This window comes from Mesoplodon densirostris, chromosome 15 (genome assembly GCF_025265405.1).
Source record: "Mesoplodon densirostris isolate mMesDen1 chromosome 15, mMesDen1 primary haplotype, whole genome shotgun sequence".
Classification (NCBI taxonomy): Eukaryota; Metazoa; Chordata; class Mammalia; order Artiodactyla; family Ziphiidae; genus Mesoplodon; species Mesoplodon densirostris.
In genome coordinates this window covers 73,087,421-73,103,084 of record NC_082675.1, presented here as the reverse complement: position 1 = coordinate 73,103,084, position 15,664 = coordinate 73,087,421, and the positions used below count along the sequence as shown (strand labels likewise).

At 37.9% G+C, this 15,664-nt stretch overlaps 1 protein-coding gene across 5 annotated transcripts in view; it reads right to left on the bottom strand.

The window, feature by feature from the left end:
• The window catches only part of WDR7 (WD repeat domain 7), a 365,960-nt gene that overhangs the window by 85,954 nt on the left and 264,342 nt on the right, over positions 1 to 15,664 (bottom strand). The window lies entirely within an intron of this gene.

Here is a 15,664-nt window from a genome sequence, read left to right as displayed (position 1 = left end):
ACTCTACCCAGCAAAGATCTCATTCAGATTTGATGGAGAAATTAAAACCTTTACAGACAAGCAAAAGCTGAGAGAGTTCAGCACCACCAAACCAGCTTTACAACAAATGCTAAAGGAACTTCTCTAGGCAAGAAACACAAGAGAAGGAAAAGACCTACAATAACAAACCCAAAACAATTAAGAAAATGGGAATAGGAACATACATATTGACAATTACCTTAAATGTAAATGGATTAAATGCTCCCACCAAAAGACACAGACTGGCTGAATGGATAAAAAAATAAGACCCATATATATGCTGTCTACAAGAGACCCACTTCAGGCCTAGGGACACATACAGACTGAAAGTGAGGGGATGGAAAAGGATATTCCATGCAAATGGAAATCAAAAGAAAGCTGTAGCAGCAATTCTCATATCAGACAAAATAGACTTTAAAATAAATACTATTACAAGAGACAAAGAAGGACACTACATAATGATCAAGGGATCCATCCAAGAAGAAGATATAACAATTGTAAATATTTATGCACCCAACATAGGAGCACCTCAATACATAAGGCAAATACTAACAGCCATAAAAGGGGAAATCGACAGTAACACAATCATAGTAGGGGACTTTAACACCCCACTTTCACCAATGGACAGGTCATCCAAAATGAAAATACCTAAGGAAACACAGCTTTAAATGACACATTAAACAAGATGGACTTAATTGATATTTATAGGACATTCCATCCACAAACAACAGAATACACTTTCTTCTCAAGTGCTCATGGAACATTCTCCAGGATAGATCATATCTTGGGTCACAAATCAAGCCGTGGTAAATTTAAGAAAACTGAAATTGTATCAAGTATCTTTTCCAACCACAATGCTATGAGACTAGATATCAATTACAGGAAAAGATCTGTAAAAAATACAAACACATGGAGGCTAAACAATACACTACTTAATAACGAAGTGATCACTGAAGAAATCAAAGAGGAAATTGAAAATAACCTAGAAACAAATGACAAAGGAGACACGATGACCCAAAACCTATGGGATGCAGCAAAAGCAGTCCTAAGAGGGAAGTTTATAGCAATACAATCCTACCTTAAGAAACAGGAAACATCTCAAATAAACAAACTCACTTTGCACGTAAAGCAATTAGAGTAAAAAGGACAAAAAATCCCCAAAGTTAGCAGAAGGAAAGAATTCATAAAGATCATATCAGAAATAAATGAAAAAGAAATGAAGGAACTGATACCAAAGATCAATAAAACTGAAAGCTGGTTCTTTGAGAATATAAACAAAATTGATAAACCATTACCCAGACTCATCAAGAAAAAAAGGGAGAAGATTCAATAGAATTAGAAATGAAAAAGGAGAAGTAACAAGTGACACTGCAGAAATACAAAGGATCATGAGAGCCTACTACAAGCAACTGTATGCCAATAAAAAGGACAACCTGGAAGAAATGGACAAATTCTTAGAAATGCACAACCTGCTGAGACTGAACCAGGAAGAAATAGAAAATATGAACAGACCAATCCCAAATAATGAAATTGAAACTGTGATTAAAAAGCTTCCAACAAACAAAAGCCCAGGACCAGATGGCTTCACATGCAAATTCTATCAAACATTTAGAGAAGAGCTAACACCTATACTTCTCAAACTCTTCCAAAATATAGCAGAGGGAGGAACACTCCCAAACTCATTCTACGAGGCCACCATCACCCTGATACCAAAACCAAACACAGATGTCACAAAGAAAGAAAACTACAGGCCAATATCACTGATGAACATAGATGCAAAAATCCTCAACAAAATATTAGCAAACAGAATCCAACAGCACATTAAAAGGATCATACACCACGATCAAGTGGGGTTTATTCCAGGAATGCAAGGATTCTTCAATATATGCAAATAAATCAATGTGATACACCATATTAACAAACTGAAGATGAAAAACCATATGATCATCTCAATAGATGCAGAGAAAGAGTTCGACAAAATTCAACACCCATTTATGATAAAAACCCTGCAGAAAGTAGGCATAGAGGGAACTTTCCTCAACATAATAAAGGCCATATGTGACAAACCCACAGCCAACATCGTCCTCAGTGGTGAAAAACTGAAACCATTTCCACTAAGATCAGGCACAAGACAAGGTTGCCCACTCTCACCACTATTATTCAATATAGTTTTGGAAGTTTTAGCCACAGTAAACAGAGAAGAAAAAGAAATAAAAGGAATGCAAATTGGAAAAGAAGAGGTAAAGCTGTCACTGTGTGCAGATGACATGATACTATACATAGAGAATCCTAAAGATGTTACCAGAAAACTACTAGAGCTCATCAATAAATTTGGTAAAGTGGCAGGGTACAAAATTAATGCACAGAAACCTCTTGCATTCCTATACACTAATGATGAAAAATCTGAAAGTGAATTTAAGAAAACACTCCCATTTACCATTGCAACAAAAAGAATAAAATATCTAGGAATAAACCTACTTAAGGAGACAAAAGACCTGTATGCAGAAAATTATAAGACACTGATGAAAGAAATTACAGATGATTCAAATAGATGGAAGGATATACCATGTTCTTGGATTGTAAGAATCAACACTGTGAAAATGACTCTATTACCCAAAGCAATCTACAGATTCAATCAAACTATCACTGGCATTTTTCACAGAACTAGAACAGAAAATTTCACAATTTGTACGGAAACACAAAAGACCCCAAATAGCCAAAGCAACCTTGAGAACGAAAAATGGAGCTGGAGGAATCAGGCTCCCTGACTTCAGACTATACTACAAAGCTACAGTAATCAAGATAGTATGGTACTGGCACAAAAACAGAAATATAGATCAATGGAACAGGATAGAAAGGCCAGAGATAAACCCATGCACATTTGGTCACCTTATCTTTGATAAAGGAGGCAAGAATATACAGTGGAGAAAAGACAGCCTCTTCAATAAGTGGTGCTGGGAAAACTGGACAGCTACATGTAAAAGTATGAAATTAGAACACTCCTTAACACCATACACAAAAATAAGCTCAAAACGGATTAAAGACCTAAATGTAAGGGCAGACACTATCAGACTCTTAGAGGAAAACATAGGCAGAACACTCTATGACATAAATCACAGCAAGATCCTTTTGGACCCACCTCCTAGAGAAATGGAAATAAAAACAAAAATAAACAAATGGGACCTAATGAAAGTTAAAAGCTTTTGCACAGCAAAGGAAACCATAAAGAGTACCAAAAGACAACCCTCAGAATTGGAGAAAATATTTGCAAATGAGGCAACTGACAAATGATTAATCTCTAAAATTTATAAGCAGCTCATGCAGCTCAATAACAAAAAAACAAACAACCCAATCCAAAAATGGGCAGAAGACCTAAATAGACATTTCTCCAAAGAAGATATAGATTGCCAACAAACACATGAAAGAATGATCAACATCATTAATCATTAGAGAAATACAAATCAAAACTACAATGAGATATCATCTCATACCGGTAAGAATGGCCATCATCAAAATATCTAGAAACAATAAATGCTGGAGAGGGTGTGGAGAAAAGGGAACACTCTTGCACTGTTGGTGGGAATGTAAATTGATACAGCCACTATGGAGAACAGTATGTAGGTTCCTTAAAAAACTACAAATAGAACTATCATACGACCCAGGAATCCCACTACTGGGCATATACCCTGAGAAAACCATAATTCAAAAAGAGTCATGTACCACAATGTTCATTGCAGCTCTATTTACAATAGCCAGGACATGGAAGCAACCTAAGTGTCCATCGACAGATGAATGGATAAAGAAGATGTGGCACATATATACAATGGAATATTACTCAGCCATAAAAAGAAACGAAATTGAGTTATTTGTAGTGAGGTGGATGGATCTAGAGTCTGTCGTACAGAGTGAAGTAAGTCAGAAAGAGAAAAAGAAATACTGTATGCTAACACATATATATGGAATCTAAGGAAAAAAAAAGGTCATGAAGAACCTAGGGGTAAGATGGGAATAAAGACACAGACCTACTAGAGCATGGACTTGAGGATATGGGGAGGGGGAAGGGTAAGCTGTGACAAAGCGAGAGAGTGGCATGGACACATATACACTACCAAATGTAAAATAGATAGCTAGTGGGAAGCAGCCACATAGCACAGGGAGATCAGCTCGGTGGTTTGTGACCACCTAGAGGGGTGGGATTGGGAAGGTGGGAGGGAGGGAGATAGAAGAGTGAAGAGATATGGGAACATATGTATATGTATAACTGATTCACTTTGTTATAAAGCAGAAAGTAACACACCATTGCAAAGCAATTATACTCCAATAAAGATGTTAAAAAAAAAAGTTGTTTGTAGGGATCTCCCTGGGGGTGCAGTTGTCAAGAATCCACCTGCCAATGCAGGGGACACAGGTTCGATCCCTTGTCCGGGAAGATCCCCTATGCCGCAGAGCAGCTAAGCCCGTGTGCCACAACTACCGAGCCTGCGTTCTAGAGCCCGCATGTCACAACTACTGAGCCCACATGCCACAACTACTGAAGCCTGCGTTCCTAGAGCCCGTGCTCCATGACAAGAGAAGCCACCACAATGAGAAGCCTGCGTGTCACAATGAAGAGGAGTCCCCGCTTGCAGCAACGAAGTCCCAATGCAGCCAAAAAAAAAAAAAAAGTTGTTTGTAACCAGGGGGAGAGAGAGAGATTAGCAAAATAGTGGGGGCAAAGACCAGATGACAGTAGATCAAAAGGGCAGGAGAGGTGACAAAATGGACAGAGCGCAGGCTCTTCTTCCTGGGGAAGGAGAGATGAGAGGCTGGACGGTGGAGAGAGGAGATGCAGAGGGAAGGAAGGGTTTCAAATGAGAGATAATAGCACGTCTCCAGACAGAGGAAGAGAAGTTGAGGATAAAAGTGAGAGAAGAGGGTCTTCCCTGGTGGTCCAGTGGTTGAAACTTCGCCTTCCAATGCAGGGGGTGTGGGTTTGATCTCTGGTTAGGGAGCTAAGATCTCACACGCCTCATGGCCAAAAAACCAAAACATAAAACAGAAGCAATATTGTAACAAATTCAATGAATACGTTAAGAAAAAATGGCCCACATCAAAAAAAAAAAAAAAAAAAAACTGAGAGAAGGGTTATCTAAGGAGCAAGGGGAGTTGAGAGAGGATGGTAAAGGAGGGATGAAGTAAGGAAGAGGCCTGGGCCTGGAACACAAAAACAGCCATCTCATCCTCTGCTGAGATGGAGCAACTGTGTCACGTGGGTGCCTATGCAGCAGGTGCACATCCCGCCCTGCAGAATACAGAGCAGGTGTGAGATCCGTTCAGTCAAGCTGGGCTTCACTTTCATCTGATCGTCAGCACAGGAATGCTCGTAAGTTTGTCCGTTTGTCAAATGAAGGCTAGAGGTGGGTAATTTATAATGTGAGGTCCTTTGCAGATTCCAAATTCTACAACTTGTAATTCTATAAAAATAATGCAGCAAGGTCACTGCTTAAGTGAAATAACTGGTACCATTTATTATGACTAAATTAAGGACTAAACACATGAAGCAGCATAGCTGGTATCATTATTCAACCACAGTTATTGAGTGCCTATATTGAGTGTTCAGATTTTCTAAACTAAAAACTGGGAAAGAGCTCAACAAAGGATTTCTTCTGAATCTATGAATTTATTTGACAAGTCTTTAATAGGCATAAAATCAAATCACTCTTAGTTATACATCAAATAAATTGCCTCCACTTAAAAGAATAAAATGCATGATAAAAGGATCTATGTGAGAATTCTGGGGTATATGGCTTTTGGCCAGATGAAGCCCTCTACTACTTGCTATGGGAAACAATAAAAGAAATGGATGCAAAAACCCCTTTCTTCAAGCTACTCATAATGGGCATAATTGAGGAGCTGTAAGTGACTAAAAATCACATGTAGAGGCATATCTAATCTTTGCTATGAAAAAATCCTAAAACCTCTTACTCTCCAAATATAATCATATTTTCCCATCAACTGAGAATTTTATTAAAAAATCTCTAATCCTTTATTTGTTATGTATTATCCCACTACTAGCCCTTAAGAACACAATAAAATTGCCTTAAATTTAAAAATTATATTTTAATTTCATTATATTTCCAGAGGTACTTTATCTTCCTTTCTAACTGAGCTTTGATAGTCAGTAGTTTATGAGAGCTTAAATTTTTCTATTCTGAGATTAGTAAAGAATATTTTTGGTACAGCAGAAATTAACACAACTTTGTAAATCAACTATACTTGAATTTTAAAGAATACTTTTGCAAAATGAATAACAAACCCTTAAAGTATTCATTTCAGAACAAGTATATATCATACTTGTGTGTGTGCTATGCTGCTTTTCTCTTAGTTTAGTAACATCTGTGCATTTCTACACTTTTGTATTTTGTGCTACTGCATCAAATATAGTAGTGTAAAAGGAGACAGTGTTTATATGGTGACCAAAAGAGATAATTAATCAAACTGAGTCAAGCATGGCATGCTCCATGCTGGTTGGTCTGTATATGAGGGTCTTCACAAGGATATTCAAGTTCAGTAACACAGCAAATGGTAACTAAATTTTAACAATGAATTCTGAGGAAACGTCAGTGATGTTTACCCATCCAAACCTCGAAAAAAGTTAGTTCTACTTTCTTAGTGTCTAGGATATTTTTAACTGAGGATGCTGTATTATTTATAGTCTCGGCAATTAAATGTAAATTACTCAGAACCCTCCGTACTTCTGCCTCTAACAATAATCATCTAGAGAGCTGGATGATGACTTTTGGAAGATCAACTAGGACAGCGGTCCCCAACCTTTTTAGCACCAGGGACCAGTTTCTTGGAAGACAATTTTTCTATGGACCAGGGCGGGGGTGGGGGGTGGGGAAGGATGTTTGGGATGATTCAAGCGCATTTATTATTTTTTTAAACATCTTTATTGGAGTATAATTGCTTTACAATGTTGTGTTAATTTCTGCTGTATAACAAAGTGAATCAGCTCTATGTATACATATATCCCCATATCCCCTCCCTCTTGCGTCTCCCTCCCACCCTCCCTATCCCACCCCTCTAGGTGGTCAAAAAGCACGGAGTTGATCTCCTTGTGCTATGAAGTGCATTGATTTATTATGGTGTCTCTGAAGTCAAGCCTCTCTGCTCATGATGATCTGTATTTGCAGCCGCTCCCCAGCACTAGCATCACTGCCTCAGCTCCACCTCAGATCATCGGGCATTAGACTCTTATAAGGAGTGTGCAGCCTAGATCCCTCACATGTGCAGTTCACAGTAGGTAGTTCGCACTCCTATGAGAATCTAATGGTGACGCTGATCTAACAGGAGGCAGAGCTCAGGCAGTAATGCGAGCGATGGGGAGACTGCTTCATCTGTATTTACATCTGGCTGTAAATACAGATAAAGCTTCACTTGCTCACCTGCTGCTCACCTCCTGCTGTGTGGCCCAGTTCCTAACAGGCCACAGACCGGTACTGATCCATGGCCCGGGGGTTGGGGACCCCTGATCTAGGAGATTGACAAAGGCAAAGCAAAGTGCAATGAGATGGGAGAGAATCTAGAGGAATTCATTTCTTAAATGTTACCTTATTGTACACCTTAGTCTGCTTATTCATAAACATAAAATTAATTCACGGTTGCAACAATCTTGTTGCTAATATATCTGTGTTCTAGAAAGCATGCAGTTTAATTCCTATATAATAAAATAGCTTTATTTGTTACCGTGATGCAAAATCTGGTGATAGAACTATTTTGAATAACTATGTTTTGAAGGATATGTATGCTATAGTCTCTCACAGGCAATGAAATCTAAGTAATTTTCTTGTATTATTAATGGATACCACTGTATTTTTAACAATATCCCGGGAACTACAATGTAAATATTAGGAAATATTTAAATCTGACTATAAAGTTTACACAGCAGCTAAAATTGTAATTTTTAAAATATGGAACCCTAAATGGCTCAAAATTGCCAAAGCAATCCTGAGGAAAAAGAACAAAGCTGGAGGCATAACACTTCCAGACTTCACATTATACTACAGAGCTACAGTAAACAAAACACCGTGGTACTGGCACAAAAACAGACACGTAGATCAATGAAACAGAATAGAGAGCCCAGAAATAAATCCACACACCTAGGGTCAATTAATCTATGACAAAGTAGGCAAGAATATACTATGGGAAAAGAAAGTCTCTTTGACCCGTGGTACTGGGAAAGCTGGACTGCTACATGTAAATCAATGGAATCAAAACACTTCCTCACACCACATACAGAAATAAACTAAAAATGGTTTAAAGACCTAAATATAGACATGACACTATTAAACTCCTAGAAGAAAACACAGGTAAAACATTCTTTGACATAAAATGTAGCGATATTTTCTTAGATTAGTCACCCAAGGCAAACAAAATAAAAGCAAAAATAAATAAATGGAACACACTCAAACTTTAAAGCTTTTGCACTGCAAAGGAAGCTATTAACAAAACAAAAAGACAACTTACGGAATGGGACAAAATATTTGCAAATGATGTGACTGAAAAGGAGTCAATATCTGAAATATACAACTCAATATCAAGAAAACAAACAACCCAATTAAAAAATGGACAGAAGACCTACATAGCATTTTTCCAAAGAAGACATACAGATGGCCAACAATACAAATCAAAACCGCAATGAGGTATAACCTCACACTGGTCAGAATGGCTATCATCAAAAAGTCTACAAATAGTAAATGCTGGAGAGAGTGTGGAGAAAAGGGAACTCTCCTACACTGTTGGTGGGAATGTAAATTGGTGCCGCCACTATGGAAAACAGTATGGAGGTTCCTTAAAAAATTAAAAATAGAGCTACCATATGATCCAGCAATTCTACTCCTGGGCATAAATCCAGAAAAAAACAAAAACTTTAATTTGAAAAGATACATGCACCCCAATGTTCACAGCAGCACTATTTACAATAGCCAAGACATGGAAACAACCCAAGTGTCCATCAACAGACAACTGGCTTAAGAAGATGTGACATATATATATATACATTACTTAGTCATAAAAAAGAATGAAATATTGCTATTTGTAGCAACATGGATGGACCTAGAGAATATTATACTTAGTGAAGTAAGTCAAACAGAGAAAGACAAATATCACTTACATGTGTAATATTAAAAATAATACAAATGAATTTGTATATGAAACAGAAACAGACTCACAGATATGAAAACAAATTTATGGTTACCAAAGGGGAGAGGGAGGGAAGGAGCAACAAATTAGGAATATGGGATTAACAGATACAAACTAATATACATAAAAGAGATAAGCAACAAGGATTTACTGTATAGCGCTGGGAACTATATTCAATATCTTGTTATAACCTATAATGGAATATAATCGGAAAAAAAAACTGAGTCACTTTGTTGTACACCTGAAATTAACACAATATTGTAAATCAACTACACTTCAATTTAAAAAATTATGTTATTTTTGTATCTTTTACTAAATAAAATATAGACAAATATCCACAGATACATAAATTACTCCAGGAAGATCTAGGATATTTCAATTAATACAAAGAAGATGTTTTTCAATTTTTAGAAAATAATCATAATATTATATGTAAAATGATTCTTTGTTTCCATGCCTCTGAAATAAAATTATAAACGTGTTATATTTCACATACACATACATATGTACATAAATACATATATATACACATATTACAGAAAGGACTTAGGGAAGCTTATAGAACATAATTCAGTAAAAAGATAGAAAAGGAAGATAAGCTTGAGGTGTGATGATGAGATAAAGAGAATGGGAGATGTAAGCCATAACTACTAAAGTTAGGCAGGGAATTTGGTTTTGCTGCCCAATGACCAAAGCAAAATGTTTACATTAACTCTGGTTAAGTATAATTAAAAACAAAAAACATATACTTGTTCCTTAGGACAAAACGAACAAAAAATGCCTGTCATCTGGATTTGAAAGAAATGTTTTTATTGAGTCCTTACAGAAGGGACCCTAAACAATGGACATCAGTATGACCCTTACAGTAACTGCACTGTCAACCTTCTTAAGACACTCACATGGCAGGTTCCTCAGTGCAAACTGCAGGCAAAACACTGACAAGGAACTTGGGGAAGGGAACGCTGAAGGAGGTCAGACAATGTGGTCCAAACAGGCAGCTCTCTGATGGTTTAGCTTAACCTAGGGACATAAACTAGAATATGTAGGGGGCTAAATGGACCCTGTGTTTTTTATTTTTATTTATTTTTATTATTTTTTATTTTTTTATTTTTTTTGTGGTACGCGGGCCTCTCACTGTTGTGGCCTCTCCCGTTGCGGAGCACAGGCTCCGGACACACAGGCTCAGCGGCCATGGCTCACGGGCCCAGCCGCTCCGCGGCATGTGGGATCTTCCCGGACTGGGGCACGAACCCGTGTCCCCTGCGTCGGCAGGCGGACTCTCAACCACTGCGCCACCAGGGAAGCCCAACCCTGTGTTTTTTATTTATTTATTTATTTTTTTGTGGTATGCGGGCCTCTCACTGTTGTGGCCTCTCCCGCTGCGGAGCACAGGCTCCGGACGCGCCCGCTCAACAGCCATGGCTCACGGGCCCAGCCGCTCCGCGGCATGTGGGATCCTCCCAGACCGGGGCACGAACCTGTGTCCCCTGCATCGGCAGGCAGACTCTCAACCACTGCGCCACCAGGGAAGCCCCGCCAATCCTGTGTTTTTTAAACTAACTTCTAATTGTTCTGGGTTTTTTCAATGGAGTTTTAGATAAAAGTCAATTAATGAACAGTTTGAAGTTAAAGTCTCTGGCAGGCATTCTGTGCTACTGTCTAAGGGCAAGTCTTTAAAAATTAAGTGCATCACTGGAATGCAGGAGCTGAAGGGCTGTCTTTAGATGTTTCCTTGGAAATTCTGAGTTTACTCAATATGTAAACAGAAAGGCATTCTAGGATACAGGCTCTGACATAACAGAACATGGTCACAAAGGACAATTTCTCAGGTTTTGTTTTCTTGATTTCGGATTATTAGAGCACTTGTTTTCGAACTTTAGTGTGCGTAAGACTCATCAGGCTTCATGACAGTCTGATGCAGTGGCTCTCAGGGGGAGCCTGGAAATCAGGTAATTCTCTTGACGATAGTCCAGGAACTACACTTAGAGAGCATTATTCCCCAGAGGGCCTAACAGAGAGTGAGCACTTAATACCTGTGTTTAGTGTCCTTAGTTCTCTCAACTAACAGGCACGGAATGTATTTTAATATTGACTTGTGTTCCCAAGACATTCTTGAGAGTCGCCAAATCTGTAAAACAACTGAGTCTATAAACTGCATATGGCCGTCCTTCAGTATCTGCAGATGTTCAAACCCTTACATAAAAGGCCTTATGACAGTTGGCTGTCCGTTTCCACAGGTCCCACGTCGGCAGATTCAACCACCCGCTCCGCAGATGGAAATTCTTCCGAGGACTCTCAATTCCGCGTTGATCTCAGTCCTACAAACAGGTATGTTCCTCTTGAACAACTGCTCTATGTCTATCATCTGAACATTGTGACTTAGGTATTGATGGTCTGCCCCTCTCTGCTCACTGGATGCTAAGAAGTTTAGATACAAACACATGGCTCAAGTCTGGCAAATTATTCACTTCTGAGGTGCCATAACCTCATATTTTAACATCAACAAGTGAGTTTCGGGTCAGTAAGAAGACAGAATTATATCAAATTTTACTGGCATGTGTTCTAATCCATTTCTGTTTTCAAGCAGAAGATATTACAAGAAGCTTTAACAACTGATGGAAAAATATTATATGAACAAACTTGGAAAAATCAAACTTTCTGTACCAATCCTTCTTTCTTTCATTGTATTTACGATTTGTAGCTTAAACTTAAATATGTTTTGAGTAAATATGTCAGAGGACAAAGAAATTTATTTAACAACATACTTCAGTGGATGGATTCATCACTCATTAAATTGTATATTAAGTCATATAATCATTAATAAACCTGAATAAATGAATGAATAAACAAACAAACCTGAATAAACTGACTATTGGTATGTAGCAACATACAATACAGAGGTCAGCCTAAGCTTAAAGCCAAGACTTCCATGACACCAATAAAATGGAAATTTTAAATACAATCTGAAAAATAACTGCCAAGTTACTAACAGTAAAGAAAATCTTAGAGAAATTACCACGTTCAAGTTTTAAAATTCTGAACCCAGATGAATATCAGAATCACAAGCCTACTTGTCAAGGTTAAAAAACAAAACAAATCTAAAAAACAAGAAAACCAATCTTAGGATCATTCCACATTTGACGATGCTACTTCATCTTGGTACTCAGAAAATAGAGAAATTTATGTATAACCCAAATGAGAGTACTTTTGATTTTTAAATATTCAATGACTTCAGGATATTAGAATAGCTCTTAATTGAATTAATACAACTTTAGATGTGAAGAGCATCTTTATAACATTGACTAAAATTTATTTAATATTTTGGGAAGTAAACCAATTTTTTTTACATATATGAAAATGATAATAATGCCACCCTGTAGTTTTTATGCATATAAAATTCTTTAAAATAAATATTAACTAATTTCTTACACACATTTTGCGTTTTCACATTATTGTTCAGATGGAGAGACCCCCCCCCAAGGAAACTAATATTCTCTGAATACCTAAATCGTAAGTATTCTGCTAGGTGCTTTGACAAATATCATCTCATTAAAAAAAATAGTAAATGAAGTTTTATAGTTTTTTATGACCTACCAACCATAAGCACTGAATATTGGTATGTAGCAACATTATAGAGGGTAGCCTAAGCTAAAACCCATAGCATCTTTAAGAAAGGGTAAAGGAAAGAAGAAAACAAACAAACAAAAAGAATACAACATTATATAAAGATTTTAAAAACAAATTTCACCTGACTGGACCACAGATATTCACATCACTGACTTTGACTAGAGTTTCATATTTAAGGAAAGGCATTTATTTATAAGTAGAGGGCAAATAAGTGCTGTAAGGAATGTACAATGGTACAAACATGGCAGGTTTTCAATAAAATAATTTTTACTTCTGTTGATATGTTAATGTTTGTTGTTGTTCATTTATCAATCTAGTACAAATCAGCCTAAAGAAGTAGCATGGCACTGACCTGTAAAACTTTGGAGGTCCCATCTAAGCTTAGTGTTCTCTGAAGTCCTCCATGATTTATTATCTGTTCCAACTAACATTTAGTACAAGCTATTATACAGCCTTATATTGTTATTCATCTTTCTACGTTTATGCACTGACTTTTTATGGCTTATATATTCACAGCTCTAATAATATTGAATACAATTTAATAGGAGGTAGTTAACTACCTCAATTTATAACTATTTGTTATAAATCCTATGTTTCATGAGATTATATCTTATCAACTATGTTCTGGAAAGAGAATTACACATGTTTGCTTCAACTCTGCTGACTCGCCATTGCTTGAAGAATAATAACCAAATTCCTGTGTATGGAACTCGAAGCCCTATCCTGTGGCACTATGCTAGACTTCCATCCTACCTACATTCCAGCCACTACCACAGAGCATTTGCCAAACTCATTGTATACTTTTGTACCTCCAAACACTGGTCAGTATGATTCTTTCTGCAATTCCAGATGGCACACACTTACTTATTCTGCAAAGCTCACCCCATCAACTCTTCGGTGAAGCTTTCCCAGAACCCACCACCACTCCTACCACCACCCCCCAAACCCCTGCGGAGGGCAAATCCTTCTTCCATTTGGCAGCCACTTTTATTAAAGCACTTTTCTCCTTTAGTAAAAGGAAATTATTATTATTAGTCTGCCTTCTCCTTTGTGAAACTTTCCAAGACTCCATTATTATTATTATTATTATTATTATTATTCTGCTTCCCCTTCTGTGAACTCTATAAGCCTCCCATGTCCAGAGTTAAGCACTGCATTTATTGCCCAACCCTGTCCCTCATATGTAAGTCTCTCCCAGCACATAACACAGCACCCTGGTGTTACTTATCTTTATAATTACCTGCCCTACACAGATGTACAGAACAAACGTATGGACACCAAGGGGGGAAAACCGCGGGGGGGTGGGGGGGTGCTGAATTGGGTGATTGGGATTGACATGTATACATTGATGTGTATAAAATTGATGACTAATAAGAACCTGCTGTATAAACAAACGAACAAAACAAAACAAAAAATAATTACCTGCCCTATTAGACACTGTGCTTCTTGAGGACATCATCTCATTCATCATTGCACCCCCAGAGCCTAGTCAGCACTTGATACACAGTAGATGTTCAATCAATGTTATTAAATTAATAAACAAAATACAATTGCTTTCTGCCAAATCAGAAAAAAACTGGTACCAAGCATTCCGTTTAGACACCTGCCTCCTTAGCATTCAAGCAGAAACCTTGCTCTCCAGCGATTAAACAAGAGCAAACCAAAGTGGATGTGCAGAAAGTAAGGTGACTGAAGGAACTGGGGAGAAGTCAGGCTTCCAGCAAGGGCAAAGGTAGTCCCTTTACATGTTGAACAATTCCCTCACGTTAGCTCCAGGAGGGTTATTTACACAGCAGTGACTGCTGTAAGCAATGCTTTGCTAACCTCCAGTAAGATAATCCCTAATGAAACTGCTTCCTCACCTCCACTAAGTGACAGATAAATGTCCATTTTTGCATAAAAAGAACACAAACCAGAATTAATGTGGCATGATGTTAAAAAATTACTGGATCCTAACATGCCTACTCTATATCACAAGAAAATATCTGTACACATGTATACTACAGCATAATCTTTTTCTATGTGTTCTTGATTTAACTTCTGGATGGCATAAATCAGAAACAGCAAAATGAAGAGGCTAGGAGGTAAAATCTACTGTAACTATGACGAAAGATGTGGGAAGACACAGAGTACAATTAATCCAGCAAATATGTTTGAAATGCCAGGAAATACAAAAGGCATAAAGATGCATGGTGTAACGCCACTGCTTTCAGGAAACTTAAGAGTCCGAAATAAAGCCTTCCACTACAATATACTCACAGAACCAAGCAAACATAAGTAAGGATAGCACTGAGCTTGTCTTAAAAAGAAGAATGTTATGTAACTATGACTAACTGGTTGCTCAGTTTTCTACAAAAACAATCATCCTCAACAGATTTTAACACTCTTTCTACTGAACACATGGAGGTAAAAAAATTTTTAGGGACCTCCTTGGTGGCGCAGTGTTAAGAATCCACCTGCCAATGCAGGGGACATGGGTTCAAGCCCTGGTACGGGAAGATCCCACATGCTGCGGAGCAACTAAGCCTGTGCGCCACAACTACTGAGCCTGTGCTCTAGAGCCGGCGAGCTACAACTACTGAGCCCGCGTGCCACAACTACTGAAGCCTGGGTGCCTAGAACCTGTGTTCCACAGCAAGAGAAGCCACTGCAATGAGATGCCCACGCACTGCAACGAGAAGCCCGCACACCGCAATGAGAAGCCCGTGCACCACAACGAAGAGCAGCCCCTGCTCGCCGCAACTAGAGAAAGCCCGTGTGCAGCAATGAAGACCCAACACAGCCAAAAATAAATAAATTTATTAAAAAAAATTTTTTTTAAACAAAATGTACCTCA